The 15523-nt window shown below is 46.1% G+C and overlaps 1 protein-coding gene across 3 annotated transcripts in view; it reads right to left on the reverse strand.

Annotated features, from left to right (window-relative positions):
• The window catches only part of LOC130680652 (spidroin-2-like), a 140933-nt gene that overhangs the window by 21686 nt on the left and 103724 nt on the right, over positions 1-15523 (reverse strand). The gene's annotated exons all lie outside the window — the stretch shown is intronic.

Consider the following 15523-nt stretch of genomic DNA (forward strand, 5'->3'; position numbering starts at 1 on the left):
TTAGGATCTCCTCGGTAGGCATGGTGATGTTCTCTCTGAATACGCACTGAATGAAATGCCCTTCGATCTCTTCCTGTGTTCAGGCAGGTTGACAGACAGTAGGCTTCAAATCTGTCTGCCTGGGTGTCTTGTGATGGACAGATTTCAAAAGGAAGAAGGATACACATTCTTATTTCCTGCATTACTAATCCTACTTTGAAAATGGAGGCGGATAATGGAGCATATGATAGTCTAACCATACTTCAACAAGATAATATGTTTTTATTTAAACTCATACATAGCCCACAGAAGGGGGATTTATTTACACAGCGCATTACCTAGTAGCTACAGGTGATTTACGGGCATGCCCTGAAATGTGGCTGAAGTGCAAGATGGATAGTAATGTTATATTGTGGTGTATATCCTGTGCACATCAGGCCTTCGTAATAAAAGCCGAACAGCAATCTACAGAACCTGTCTTAAATCTGCCATCTAAGATACTGATTGTAAAATAAAATGATCAAAGTACATGTAGGTTATCTCTCTACTGCCATCCTCTGAGAAAGTGGTATGCAAAGAACTTCCTACTTTTTATTTATTTACATTCTGTCGACAGACACATATATTAAATTAAAAACCTTGGTGTTATGTGGACTGAATAAAGCACATCTAATGTGCAGCTAAGTAGATTTTTTTTAGATATTAAAGGCTGTGACCTGGGTTCTACTTTGTGAGTGTACCTTTTACTATTACTAACAACAAAATGTGCTTATAAAAATAATACACTAAAATGAATTTTGCAAACCAGCAATTTCACAAGTTACAATCCTGCTGAGAAGCAACATTTTTTGTGAGTCTGTATCTGACACATGAAATCAAGCATTCCTGCAAACAGATCTCATTGTAAGTAATTTCCTGAGGATGCAATGGAAGTTGCCCGACACCAGCAGGCTACCATTGCATAGAGAAGTCACGAATGGGTTGTGAGCACACCTTTAAAGGCCAAACTTCACTGCCCAAAGGGAGGTCCCTGTGCACTGTGGGATGTGGGAGGCAGAGAAGGGTGGGGTCTGGAGCAAACCATCCTGTCTTCCAAGTGTGTGCGCACATGGACCCCAGTTAATGCGAAGGTCAGGAGAATCCTCGGAGGAAGGCAATGCCAGCGTCCGGCCATGCGTGTGCTGTGCCCAGGGGCCACACTCCGGCTTCCCTCGTTCCCGACATTAACCCCTGCTGTGGCACTCACCTCAACGAACTACAACAATTTACCTGTATACATAAAAATATATATAACTACATAAATCATTAATATAAAGTGTACATAAAATTTGTTTACTTATCTTCCCAACCAGACTGTAAACTTGTTGAGACAAGAAATTGCCTTATTCATTCTGGGTCTCCAGCACTGAGTAGGTGCTCTGTAAGTGCCTGGTGACACTGATATGAAAAACGACAGCATGACTTGAAAGAAGGAGAGGGGAACCTGGAGGGGAGAGGGGACAGTACAGTCCCACCCCAGGATTCCTGGGGGCCTGCGAGCTGGTCGGTCACAGGCAGATTCGGTCCATGTGGCTTCTTAGAGCCGACCACCGAGCAGCTCCTCTCCCACTCGGGCCGGTCACTCCCCTGCTCACGCAGGCATTCAGCTGATCGCCACCCCCTGCAGTGGCCCGACACCACCCGCACGGGACCCCTATAATCGCTCTGGAGTCCAGCGCACACGGGCCAACAGTCAGGGCGGGGCTTAGCCTAAGCTCAACCTGGACTCTGAACACTTTTATTTCACCATTTAAATATACACTTGCCATTAACCAAATAGCTCCATACTCCTAAATAACCAGGGGTTTATCCTTGAATACACATTTGACAGCATAACCAGTCCTAAAATCCTGGATTAATTCTCCAACTTTACAGTCATATGCTAAGTGCCACCTACAATTACCCTGAAGTGGGCCTCACTTCCCTCAGCATTTCATGAGACTGGAGACCCTGGGGCAGGGTGTTAACTTTTTTCCGCCTTTGATTCTATGCCGAATGTCTCATCTTCCTTCAACAAACATCACCTGCCTTTAACACGGCAAAGGGAAAGTGAGCACAAAATCGGGTAATCTTGCATCTCAGTCTTAAAATATCCTGTTAAAATGACCACTCACATAGTTTATAAAAACATTTGTGCTTTCAATGAAAGAAATCCCAGTAAGTGTGTATTTTTTAAATGCTGTCCAGTAAAATGAAGGCAGGTGTCTCTTCAACTATATAAAGCATATGAGTCCTTTCTTCCTTTCCGATTTACACATAATTTCTGGATGGGGGGAGGTCCTTCAGTAAAATGTGATTACAGAAAATGATACTATAGTTTGGCTTAAGATAGGAATTTCCCCTTATTAACTGAGAAGAGCTTCTCTTTCAGAACTCTGTGAAAAGCAAGCTAGTTAGCTGACAGGTCGAAGAGGAGAAACAGTGGGATCTGAAATCGGCGCCCATCTGCTCTCCCCACATTACCACCAGGACGGTTTGCTCCTCTCAGTGGCCTTTCCGGTGATCAGTGTCATAACTGACAGTAGTCAGCTTTCACCCTGAAATGATGATTTGTACGAGTGGGTCTCTGTCCAAATAGGTGACGGTCTTAGCATTAGTTTAATCAGCACTGCTGAAAATTCAACCTTTTGTTTCTCTTCTTGTTACTTAATTCTAACCTATTTTACCCTTATATGTTCTTTTTTTCTTTACATTTTGATACCTAAATATGACAGTACGCACCATCATCATTCCTGGGGTGAACCAGTTGTCATTCTGTCCCCCGCGGAGCCCCACGACACACCCCCAAGCTCTTCCCCATTAACCAATGCCTCTCTTCCTCTACCATCTTCTGGGGTCCCTCTGAGACGGTCTGTGCTGTTTCTTCAGGTGCCCAACACTGAATGCCACTGTCTCAGAGCAATGCTGGCCACCCTTGCATGAAACGCACGACCTTCCTCCCCCCGCGGCACGCCACCCCCCAGTCTTGCACACTCTTTGTTCTGATGTCCGCGTCTCCCCAGCCCTCCTCCTTCGCAGGGCTCCAGGCGGCCCCCTGCCGGGGAGGCTCCGCTCTTCCCGGGGAGCTGCTGCTGGGGATTCGCGCCAGGTTATCTGTTTGCCTCCTGAGAGCAGCTCCATTCTTTTTCATCCCACATTTCTCACTTGTTTTGGTCTTTCTGAGCCATACTGCTGTTCATATCCCGGCCATTCACCAAAGCTTTGTAACACCTCCCAGCTGAGTCTCCTCAGCACAGCAACTGCGGTCAGCATTCTGTTCATTCCTTCTTTCAGATCATTATGAACATAAACACAGACCGTGCGGGCCCACCAGGAGACCAGGCCTCAGAGCTCCAGGGTGCACCGCTGCCCTGGGCAGAAGCCCTTCAGCCCCGCCAGCCTGCAGGCTGCACTGTTCTCAGGGCTACATGGGACTCACGCACAGCCTCAAAACTGTACAGGCAGGTGCGCATTCCGAACCCTCTGGTGGCGTCCGAGGTCTGAGGTCAGCATCCCCTTCAGTGGACAAATCAGAAAGCCCTCTGCACAGCTGCTGGGCAAGGGGGTCAACCCATAGCCGTTCTTAAGGCTTCATCCTAAATTCCTGCTCCCAGAATTTGCTTTAGGACATTAAACTCACTGATTTCATCTCCATGTTGTCACAAAACTAGCCAACTTCATGGGAGAAGGAAGCTTGGGAATGGACTGCCCACGGCCGTGTGCCCCATGCCCAGGGGACATCGTTCATGCTGTGTCCTGATGGTGTGACCAGGGCTGAGCAGGGTGGAGACACTCGGTCTTCAGCTGCTGATGACCCTGATTAGACTGTGAGGAACACATGAGATGACGGATATAAATGTACCATATGAATGTAATGTTTTTAAAAAGAAAAGAAAAGCTATTTGTCCCAATTTTATTTTTTCTTTTTTTAGCAGTTTGTGATATGGACAAGAATATTGTTCTTTCCAGCATCTGTTACTGTTTTTTTCTTTCCTTGAACAATATGAAATTATAACTATTCTTCAATTAATATTCTAATAATTGATTTGCATACTTGACAGAATCCCTAATATTCAAATATTCTGTGACTATTTAAAACTCATCATATTTGTGCTTTTCACTTTTAATATTTGCCAGGGAGTTCTTCCCTCCATTTCTTGCCATTCTCACGCATCGTTTTAGATGATTCCAGGACATGCTCCAGGCTCCTAGACAGTCACATCTACTAGGAGGACAAGAACCAGGAACTCACAGAAGTAAGAGCTCTGAGCAACTGAAGCAGGTAGTAGGAAGTCCACCATTAGAACGCACGCATGCTATTCAACGTGTGGCCGATCTCAGGGCCCATTAACGCTTTGCATGCTGGTCTAAACATGCTATTAGCTGTTTTCTAAGTCTAGTATGTAACAGGTCGGTAACTGGAAATGGAGCAGAGTTTCTTCCTCCAGGTCAGCATTCTGGGAGGTGCCAACAATACAATTTACAGAGGAATCCAGAAAAACAAAGCTACTAAGAACTATTGCAGAGTGAAGTCACTAAATTTAGGACAAACAGCCCTATGTACCTCAAATGACTGAGGACATGACTGTGACCCATCTCTGCTGAGTTAGTAAGTACAGTTCAAGGAGATGATATGCCCATTGTGTTCATACTGTTCCTGGTGAAGTAGGGGAACTATAATACATCTTATGCAAACTTCCATCTAACACAATTTAAAAAATTTTTGTTACTTAAAATGGCTAAGATATTTTTTTAAAGTCTGTCTAGAATAGCTTCATCTGCAAAAAATAGCTAAGTTTTTCTGTAAGTGGCCATGTATTTCTATCCTCCTTGTATATGTATGCCAATGCCCAGCCTTCTGAGAATACAAATTCCTACAGGAGGGCCGGGTTTTGTTCTACTTGCTTCGGATACAGAATGACTCCTTGAGCTCACAAGGAGAGCTTAGAATGTTAGACTGAGAGGAATCTTGGAGAACACTGTATTTCTGTTATATTACAGAAGTGTTAACTATGCACTAGCATTTTCCCCCAAAAGTTTACAAAAATGTATGCAGCAAAAAGTAAGCCTCCTTCCCAGAATCCCCACTGCCCCGGTTCTCCTCTCCTAAAACAGCCACGGTTACCAGTTTCTTTTGTAAAAACACTGTGTGAATGTAAGTACATACGGAGTTTTTTACAAAGTACAAATAGTAGCATAAGATAAAGACTCTATTGTAACTTGCTTTTTCCACTTAAAATACTATATTTTTAGAAATAATGAATCTGTATGCAGTGAAAATTATAATATGTAATAGACAGTAGAGTTAACTCTTTCATAACATTACCTAAGGTTTATTACTAATGAGTCATTAATGAACACAGCACACACCTGAAGAGTCCCTTCAACCTATACAAGCATTTCCTTTCAATTTAGAGGGTGGGATAATCTCCAGAAGGAAGTGAGGAATATATAAAGAACAAATATTTTCCTTCTAAGAATACCCATTAAACACATGACCTCAATACTTTAAGCTGAAGGGTGGGTGCACAGCCTGTCAAAGTTATGTTTTTAAACATTCTTGTTACTAAAGGTTATTACAGTGTGAGATATAAGGACAGATACCCCAAGATCCATTTAACATGGTATTTGCAAACTGCAGGTCATAACTGGATAACTGGATCCTAAAATCAATTTAGCCTTTTTTAAAGGAAATAAAATCACATAGAAAATATCCAAATGCATTCCATTTAGTAAGGGTAAAATTGTTTTATAAATATTCACTGGCATGCGTGCGTGTGTCTGTGTGTGTACTAGGCTGTGATACAAATGTAGTTCTTGCTGTGGGTCACAGGCACAAAATGTTAAAAGTTCTTGACCTAAGCTGGCCTCTGGCTTCTAATGAGGTGTGACTGTACGTGTTCTCAGACAGAGAGGGGTCTGTGTATTCCTTGCTGTCTTAGAATGAGCCTCTTCCAAAGAATCATCCTCACTTTGCCCCATTATTTGAAGTGCAATGTCAACTTTTCTTTTTGTCAAGATTACTGGAGGGCAGGCTTAATTCCAAACTTATTCTCTCTGCAACATAAATGTCTCTATCCAAGTAACCGATTAAAACTCAGCAGAAATCCATCTTAATCATTAGCCATCATTACTATTTCAATTACAGGAGCATGGCGCTAAGAAGAAAACCTTGGTTGCATCTGGCAGCAGGTCCCACATCCTTTGATCAAGCTCCTTTCTGCCTCAGAGTCAGTAAAGCAGAGCCTGCAAAACCTCAGGCACGTCCAGAACTGGAGCTCAGCTGGGACACACCGAGAGGAGCAGCAGTTGTTAAAGATGAAGAGCATCTTTCTTTGCCATGACCATCCCTCATCCTGATGAAGTTGAGTGCAGAAACAGCAATGGGAAGAAGGAAGGTATGTCCAGAAACTTCAGCGTTTGCTCTTGTTTTACTGGCTTCTTCTTCACACAAGGAGCCAGTGGGGTGGGAGTGTGAGGGTCAAGAAGTGTGTTCTGGGTTAAAGCTGAGCTGGGCTGTAATGTGAGCAAGGCTGAATCTCCCTGGGCCTGCGTGTCTCCCTTTCTGAGATGAGGGCCTGGGCGAAGTAGTTTAGCCAAGAACAATAATCACAGTGGCCCTTACATGGCATTTACTATGTCACAGTCTCTGTTTCAGGCATTTTACATGATTGACTAACTTAATCCTCTCCACAACACTAATAGGCAAGAAACTTTTCCTTATTTTACAGACAGATATGGATGGACGAGAATCAGAAAGGGTAAATAACTCATCCATAGTCACACAGGCAGTGGTAGAGCAGGGATTCAAACTCAGGCTGTGTCGAGATGCTGCGCCCTTAACGTCGTGCAATACTGCCCCAGCCAAGACCCTGCCCCTCTCATTCCATCCCCGGCCGCTTCCCAAAGCCCATGTTCCTAAAGACGCTTTCTGCTAAATGAACCCTGGTTATGAAGTAGTGTTTTACTCATTTTCCATTTTCCCTAATCAAAGATACATTGAATGGTCAATTAGGGCTTCTAATGAATTGGAAAAATGAATTACTGTACATTGACAGAAATCTTGCCCACCAGCCCACTAGATTTCCGGGGATGGATCACCTCTGATCTACCGGTTGTCCTGGCAGTGCTCAGGAAGGCATCACACAAGGTAACCAGAAGGTGGCAGAGAAAAACCTCATGACACAGTCAGACGAGGTCCCCGATCTGGATTTATCAGTGCTTTTAAAAATATATACCAAAAAACCACAATGAAATACTGCTTTACATCCCCTAGGATAGCTAAAATTAAAAAGTCAGACAATTACAAGTGTTTGTTCAGGCGTAGAGAAATTAGAACCCTGGGACACTGCGGAGGGAGTGTGAAATGGTGCGGTCAGTTTGGAGAACCTTCTGTTAATTCCTCAAAAACTAGGCACTGACATACCATAGGATCCAGCCACTCCACTGCCAGGTATATCCTCAAGAGGATTAAAGACGTGCCCACATAAAAATCTATAGATGGGTGTTCATAGCAGCACCATTCATAATTGCCCCAAAGTGGAAATAACCCAATGCCTCTCAACTGATGGACGGGTGAACACACCGAAGGGAGTATCACTCAGCCACAGACATGAAGTATGGAGGTACGGGCAAGACAGACGAACCCCAAAAACACGATGCTAAGAAGAAGCCAGCCACCGAAGGCCGCCTGCTGGAGGACCACACTCACAGGAGCGCGGGGGGACAGCGGGCCGGTGGTCGCCAGGGGCCGGGAGGGGGCAGAGTGGGGGAGGGGTGGGGGCGCCAAGGCACCTGGTGCCCCACTGGGGATGATGAGAACGTTCTGGACTCAGACATTTTCTTAATCAGACAAGTAGACATGGCTGTTCAACTTTGCTAATATATAAAAACCACTGAAAGGGTGAATTTTACGGCCTGTGAATTTCATCTCAAAATTTTAAAAATTCAGTCTGGATATTGTAGGGGAGGAAAAAGTTTTCCTCCATCCTCTTAGGGTCTGGCAGCGTTTCTCTGTGTCCGTCTGGCACCCAGTTCCTCCTGTTGTCATTGTCCTCAGGTGGCGCTAAGGCATCCAGCAAGCAGGGACCACTGTCCCGTGACCGGGGGACAAGCTCATCTCTTCAGTCTGCTGGGGCCACGGAGGCCACGTCCCCACAACTGGCAGCGGGGTGCCGGTGAGGATGGGCCTCGGGCGCCTGGACACTCACTGCCCAGGAGTCGGGAGTGCCCACGCTGTTGCTTTAGGACTGAGCCCCGGAGCCAGGTCAGCCTGCCCTGATCACGTGGGCTCCACAGTCAGGAGGAAGGGGTCAGTCTGCTTTTCTATTCATTGTGAGCTGTCTAGTGGACAGTCCAGGTACTAAGTGCCTCTCCGTGTGCTCGGGGCCAGGGCGCTCTCACCTTTTCTTCGCTGAGGGACTATTTTTGCAGCTACAGCTGCCTCTGAACCCCAAGGAACCATGTGCTATCTATCTGAGCGGTGTCATTTCCAGACCTGCTATACCTGGGGGGATATTCGAGAGCAAGTTTCTGACACGCCCAATGTCACATCCTAGAAGAGCCACTCATCCTGCTGTGCTCACAGCCAACCCTGCACGTATCCCACGAGCTCCTCATGAACATGAGTGTGCCCTCCAGCAGAAAGTTCTCTCACTTCGGACCCATCCATGCAACGTGCTGTAGAATGGATGCCGAAATTTCTGCTGGATCGCTCTAAGATGCATTCCCAGAAAGCTGAGTCAAGCAGTGGTCACATGATCAGCCTATGTCTAGAAAATTCTTTGGACATTTGGGTACCCCACAGAAATTTTTAGAAACCTTGTTGCAGATTCTTCATAGGCCACTAAAATTAAAAAAAAATAACACTTCAGGCACATCATGAGGCAACTGATACTATTTTGTGTCTTGATTCCTACACAAAGGAGAATATTAGAGGTCTTTAGGTTATTGAGCCTCTCTGTTGCCACATGCGTACGTAGCACAATCCCCCTCCTATAGAACATGGAAGGAGAATGAGCATTCAGTCTAAGCTCCGTGCTTGCTCAGAATCACAATCTTGTCTGTACAATCTTGTAAGTGCAACAGAGAGACCTGCTGATGTAGCGGGAAGGAGAAAGGCCACCCGGTTAAATGACACCTATAATTAACCGTTAAATGTATAAGCGGCAAATGCAGAAATGCTGGTCCTCAGGAAAGACGTTTATGAAACAAGCTAGTACCTAAATCCAACGGATACTATTATTAACAAATCATTCTATCATTCTTTATTATGAATTAAATTATTTTACATGCATTACCTCATTTGGATATAACAATCCTATTGGAAGAAGAGGAGGTGTTTTCATTTTCTGAATGACGAAGCTGGTGAGGCGAAGTGTGAGGTCATGTCGCACATCCAAAGGACGGCAAGGTCGCGTGACCCTCGCCCCCAGCTTTGTTGTCCCTGAGCGGTGCCTGGTGCTCTGGCTTCCACACTCCTGGGGGCAGCCTTCAAATTTCACTGCACCCAGTGCAAAGAATAGGCTCAGAAGCAACCATCAAAAGGCTGCATTAGGAGAACAGATGAAAGGAAGAAACAGTGCGTGACCTTGGAGCAAGTGGAAGTGAGAACCAGCATCACAACCAAGGACATTTCTAGGATCAGCGAGAGGCAGTTAATATGAACTGTCTTCAAGTATATGTGGAAAGTTGAGTGAAGGCAAAGTTGAATTTTGCTCACTGATTTCAAACTTAAACTTTTTCAAAATGTACACTGCAAGCCTTGACTGTAACTATCGTCTAATGAGATCTTTAATGTCTGTATTATTTTTTATTAATGGTCACCACTTGCTGAGTTTACCCAGTTCCAGGGACTCTGCTTATAGTACCTGGTTTAACCTTCACAATTACTCCACAAGGGGGAATCAGTAACTGCATTTCATAGGTAAGGACGCGCTGCAGCTTGGAAGGGTTAAGTATGTCTCATCTCACACAGAAGGTCGGGGCGGCAGAATTAGACAAGACCATTACCATAACTCAGTGCCCTTCTGCTGGGCCAGGCTCTCTGTTTGGGTGACAAGTTCCTTAATAAACTTCTAAAGGGCAGATGCAAAAACTATAGTTCTTAGTGGCAACAGCATTGACCATTACTCTTACAAATCCATGAAATTCATCTAACAAAACTCAAACCTTAATTGCGACTAGTAAATATAAGGTGAAAAACAAAGGGAAATGAGGTACATCTGGGCAATTCCACCTTAATGTTGGAAGTATTCCCGTTATCAAGATTTTAACAGCCTGTTCCCAGAATACCAAGAAAGGTGATTTATTGAATTTATTCTAAAAATGTATGCACCTTCCCTAGTAATCAATGATTTGCTCACTTTTTTCTGATGTGTATAACTTAGGGAACCACTTATGAGATTTTTTAACACTAAATTTCTTGTAAACCTTAAACAGCTATTGTTTGTATTATCAGTAACCCTCTTGAAAAGACATGATCAAAGAGAATTCTGGTATAGAAAGGAATTAACATTGTTCAGTGAAATTGCTCAAGACCAGTCTAAAATCTCGTCTGAAATATTGTCCAAGACGGAGCATGACTGTCCCAGGTGTTCTGCAGCCACAAACCAAAGACACAGGACAGAAGTGCACAGCCCTGCCCACCAGCAGTTTAAATTATAACAAAAATGGAAAAGGAAGGCAGACCCTGCCATGTGTTCAGGAGATTGTAGCCGGGCTCTACAAGATGAGGTGCATCGGGAAGACAAATGGGTTACTGTGAAAATTTTGCAATCAGATTCCTTGAGGTAAATGCTACCTGTCCCCAGTAGGCTGGTCAGTGAGCTGGTCAGCAGATGGCTGATGTACCTTTCTAATTTCACTCCTGCAGTTAACCTAAGATGGGGAGAATTCTCAATTTCAAACCAGATGGGCATGACTGTGAACTCCAGGAAAACACACAAAGAGCTGCTGACTTTCTCGCTAATAGGCCATGTCACAGAGATGAAGACTGGGGTTTCTTTTTTCAGCTAAAAAGATGTTGCTTTCATTCCATGTGAAAGCTTTGAAGATTCCTAATTTGCTAAGAGAAAGAAGATGCAGAATATGTCCTCCGGAAAATTCTGCCTACACATTTTCCTGCAATTCACCTGTACCTTTGTTACTAGAAAGAGCTGTGGGTTGGGGCCAACTCAGAGTGTAGTATTTTTTGCCTTATGAATATGATCTGCCTTGGACAATTCGCATAGGTTTTCATTTGAAGGAAGATGAATAATAAATTTAATTAGCCAGTGCTTTTCTTGAAATGTATCTGAAAGATGACAGAAGTCTGTAATCAAACTACCACCCACATTTGAATTTTACACTACTTTCTCAAAAAGAGAATGTACTGGTTTGTAACTGTAGTTGTTTATAATCACGTGGAGTTATTTTTATCTTGTTTTCTATAGTGGATGTGGCTATTGCCTGTATATAAATTAGTGAGAAAGAGATTCCTTTGCGAGGGAACATTTGTAATTGGTTGCTGATGTGCTCTTCTAATGCGTAAAGTAAATTCACTGGTGTGCTGTCAACACTAAGCAGCTTCTGTTGGCCCAGCGCATTCAGCATTTTCATGTTCTGCTTCAATTAAAAGACTTTAACGTGTAATCCTTTGGAAATAATAGCTAATTCATCAGACTGCAAACTTTTAAAATATTTTAAGGATGGTTTCATCCCAACTTCCCACCACTTACAATGTAATGCCATTCACAGTATTTCAAATGTAGGGTATCATAATAAAATGTTATCTTCATCCATTCTACTTTCTGTTTATATAGTCTAATTTCCCCCTCTGACTTCGTTAAGATTATTAATTCATGCAGCATTTACTAAGTAACTACTATGTGCCGGGTACCAGGGATACAAACATGCTTAGGCACAATCTCTCCCGCTTGGAGAGCAAAGTCCAGTTAGTGAGGCAGACGGTAGACCAGTGATCACACAGCTCTGAGATCCTGGGTGGAAGGCGCCCTCCCGGGGAGGGGCGTGTAGGAGGCCTGCGTGGGGACTAACATTCAAGGAAGGTCCTGAAGACAAGGCAGCAAGTGAACACGTGAGGGACGGGGAGGCAGGCGTGACTGGGGTGTCCTGGGACTGCCGTGTGCGGGAACACAAGGTGGACGTGTGGGCCGTTAATGCCACATTGGACGCACTTATTAAAACACAAGTGTCATCGTCTACTGAATGTCACCTAAGTTGTTGGCTATGCCTTCATTTGCTCAAGAGGCTTTAATAATTCAATGCTACACATGAAATATGAACTTAAATTAACAGACAAAGGCAGTGAAGAATTCCAAAAGGTACGCATTCAACAAATACTGGTGGGCTGTTAGTACTTTTCTTAATTTGTTTGTTTATAATAATTCTATGTATTCATATACATGTATATATTTATATTTAAGTATATAAACATGTATTTAATATATAACATATATCTGTATTATATAAGTATATCATAAATATATATATGTAATATCATAACAATAAATATGTAATAAACAATTCATAGTAAGTAAAAGCTGGGTCTGCTTTATTTGGCACATACCACATTGCAGACTGTATTCTAGTCATCACGGGAACACAGGTAAGTGAAGCGGATGGGCCTCTGCCCTGAGAGACTCACACTGCGGGGGGAGGAGGCTGACAAATAAATGTGAAGCAGAATAATGCTAAGCTCGTGAGGAGTGTGGGGAGGCGTGGGGGGCACTGATCACAATAGGAAGTGAGTGTGCTTGTGTTTGCTGGTGCGTACCTGCCTTCTAAAACCAGCCTAGTCATTACGAACTTTAAAGTCTGTGTGTGCATGATAAATGATGGTTTCTACAGTGTTCACAGTAAATACATTTTTCTGAATTTATCATGTAAAATGTACATTTGAACAGCAGTACTAAGGTTTTCCTCAAGGAAGTCCATGACCGCCGTGGTGGTAAAGAGCAAAGCGTCCGGAAACAATCCCAGCCCTCGGGCAGGCCCCCCGCAGCTCAGGCCCCTCACCTGTGTCAGCAGCTGTTTCTCTGCTGGTTTCAAAGGCGCTCGATCTCCCCTACGTCACTCACACACCTGTACGGTGACGCAGGCGGAGGGGTGGGAGTTGAACGGAAACGACCGCCGGGAACCGGCGGGGGTGAGGCCTGAGCGCGGCCAGCAGGGGGCGCGGAGCGGCGGGCGGAGGAGGCGGGCCTCAGGGCAGCGAGGAGCCCGTGTGGCTGGAGAGGCGTGGGCGGGGCTGGTCCTGCCTCTCCGGTGCCTGCGTGGCTGGCATAACCTTCAACGTTTTAAGGCATCTGAGCATTTTATCAAGTTTTCCTTCTCTGGATGTAGATAATATAACCTGCATGATCCACTTACCCAGGGATACATAATTTGCAATACTTCGCAATTAGCTAAAAATAAACAGTGCGGACCTGCCGTCGTCCGCACCTGAGCTGTGGGGCTGTCGCTCCTCCGTCAGGATGACCACGTATTACGTATGACCTGTGACCACCTGACAGGGCGAGCGTGGCTGTTGGCGTCATTTCATAAATTGCTATTAATAACGCTTAATTTATTTTCTTTAGAAGAAAAGGTAATATTGATGCAAGTTCAAACACATTCCCCGAGCCTGCCCGTCCTCCCAGCGACCGTGCGGCCCGAGCAGGTGTGCAGGGCCCGGGAAGCCTCTTCTGAACTTCACTGAGGAGGGACCTGTTTGTGAATCACCAGAAAAGTGAAACAAAAGGCATTATCCGAGGGAGACACGAGAGCGCGGTGAGGCGGGGCGCCCCCGGGAAGCTGCCGGTCCGGAACTCCAGGACGAGGGAATGAAAGGAAACGGTGAAAAACGAGTCAATTCTCTGCTGTACATTTCAAAAAACATTCGCTCCCTGAAAGATGTAGAGTATAAAGCGTATGCCAGAAACGAGATTTTGAAGAGTTCTCGGTCAGTTGGAGAGTTTCCCACTCCCCGCTCCCCGCTCCCGCCCGCAGGGAAGGTGACCCACACACGCAGCTTGCACCCCTTCCCACATCCCGGGAAGCCTCCCCATCTCAGGGCAGCACGACGGCTGGCCGCCCCACTCCCGGCCTGCGTCAGCGGTTCACAGACGGAATCGGGAGCATCTGACAGGCAGCAAAGGAACGATTCTGAGGCGGGTCTTGAAGAGCCCGTGTCCGCAGAGGAAGCGTGGGGGAACCTAACCGGGCCTGGGAAGTCCGAGAGCAGAGGGGACCTACGCTCACTCCAGGGTGAAGCCTGAAGGGTGGCAGATGCCAGGGCCATGCAAGGCGGCATGGTGCTCAGAACGGGCCCGGGCAGCGAGCTGAGGCCGCCCGCAGCAGTTGCCCGCCTCCGTGTGCCTCCCACACGCCCACGAGAAGCCTGAAGGGTGGGATCCGGGACTCCCTGAAATCGTGACGAGGCCACAGCGGTGCCCCGCACGGACCGGACGGCGGCAGCATCTTCACGGCCGGCTGCGTGGGCGACGGGGGCCCAGCACCACCTGAGCCCTCCCGCAGCCCGGACACGAGTGTGGGGAGGGTCACCGTGTTAGGACAGCTCTGAATGGACTGAATTCCATCCCCCACCCCCACCAGGCATAAAGGGACCTAAAATACAAAGTAAGTTCAATTACAGAAAAATAAGCTAACATTTCCTGCACACCTCAGTGTCCTGAAACTTCAGATTTTCTCTTTCTCTAAAATGCAGACACGCACGTGCACAAGCCGACCTCTGGAAGGATGTGCACCAAATGGTAAAGATCGGTGGACTTTGGGGAGGGCGGTTGGTTGGTTTTGAGGACAATATAACTTTTTACTCTTTATGGTTCTGAATTGTTTAAGTTTTTAATAAGATGAATTTATCATGTGTGTAATTAAAATATAAACAAAAGAAATATGGGCTTTTCCTGCAAGTAAGGATGGCATATTCTTATTTTCCAGCCGACACCCAGATGGGCGATAGATGGAGACCGAGGCTATGCAAATACTAAGCTCGAGAACGGGGGGCCCAGGGCGAGAACGGGGGGGACCCGGGGAAGAGACGGTTAGCATGCGCCATGAACCAAAGAGGGAGAGAGGAGCTGAATTTTTGTTTCGCTCTGCTGTGTTTTAGGAAAAGTTTCCGTAGGCTGACAGACTAGAAAGAAAATATAAGCAACTTTTACAGCAAAGAACGAGGTTTGAAAAGCAGAGAATTACAGGACTCGGAAGCAGCCGGGGGCCCCCGCCAGCCTCAGCCTCAGCAGCCGCGGCAGCACGGACGCGAACCCCCCTGCGGGCACTGCCCCTCCCCCGGCTGCCGCCTCCGCCCCGCGGCAGCCTCCAATCAGCCCCTCGGGTTCAATCAGCTCCGTCCCGCGGCATCTTCAGGGGCGACCCCTCTCCCGGTCACGTTCCTCCCGTTCCCGGCTAGCGGGCGGGTCCGTACCTCAGGGGCGGAGTCCGCGCCCGCCTCGGCGCCCTGCCCGGCCTGCCGGCGATCTGCTGCAGCCCCCCAGCCCTGTGCCTCGGGCCGACGGCCTCTCCT

Source organism: Manis pentadactyla, chromosome 14 (assembly GCF_030020395.1).
Source record: "Manis pentadactyla isolate mManPen7 chromosome 14, mManPen7.hap1, whole genome shotgun sequence".
NCBI lineage: Eukaryota > Metazoa > Chordata > Mammalia > Pholidota > Manidae > Manis > Manis pentadactyla.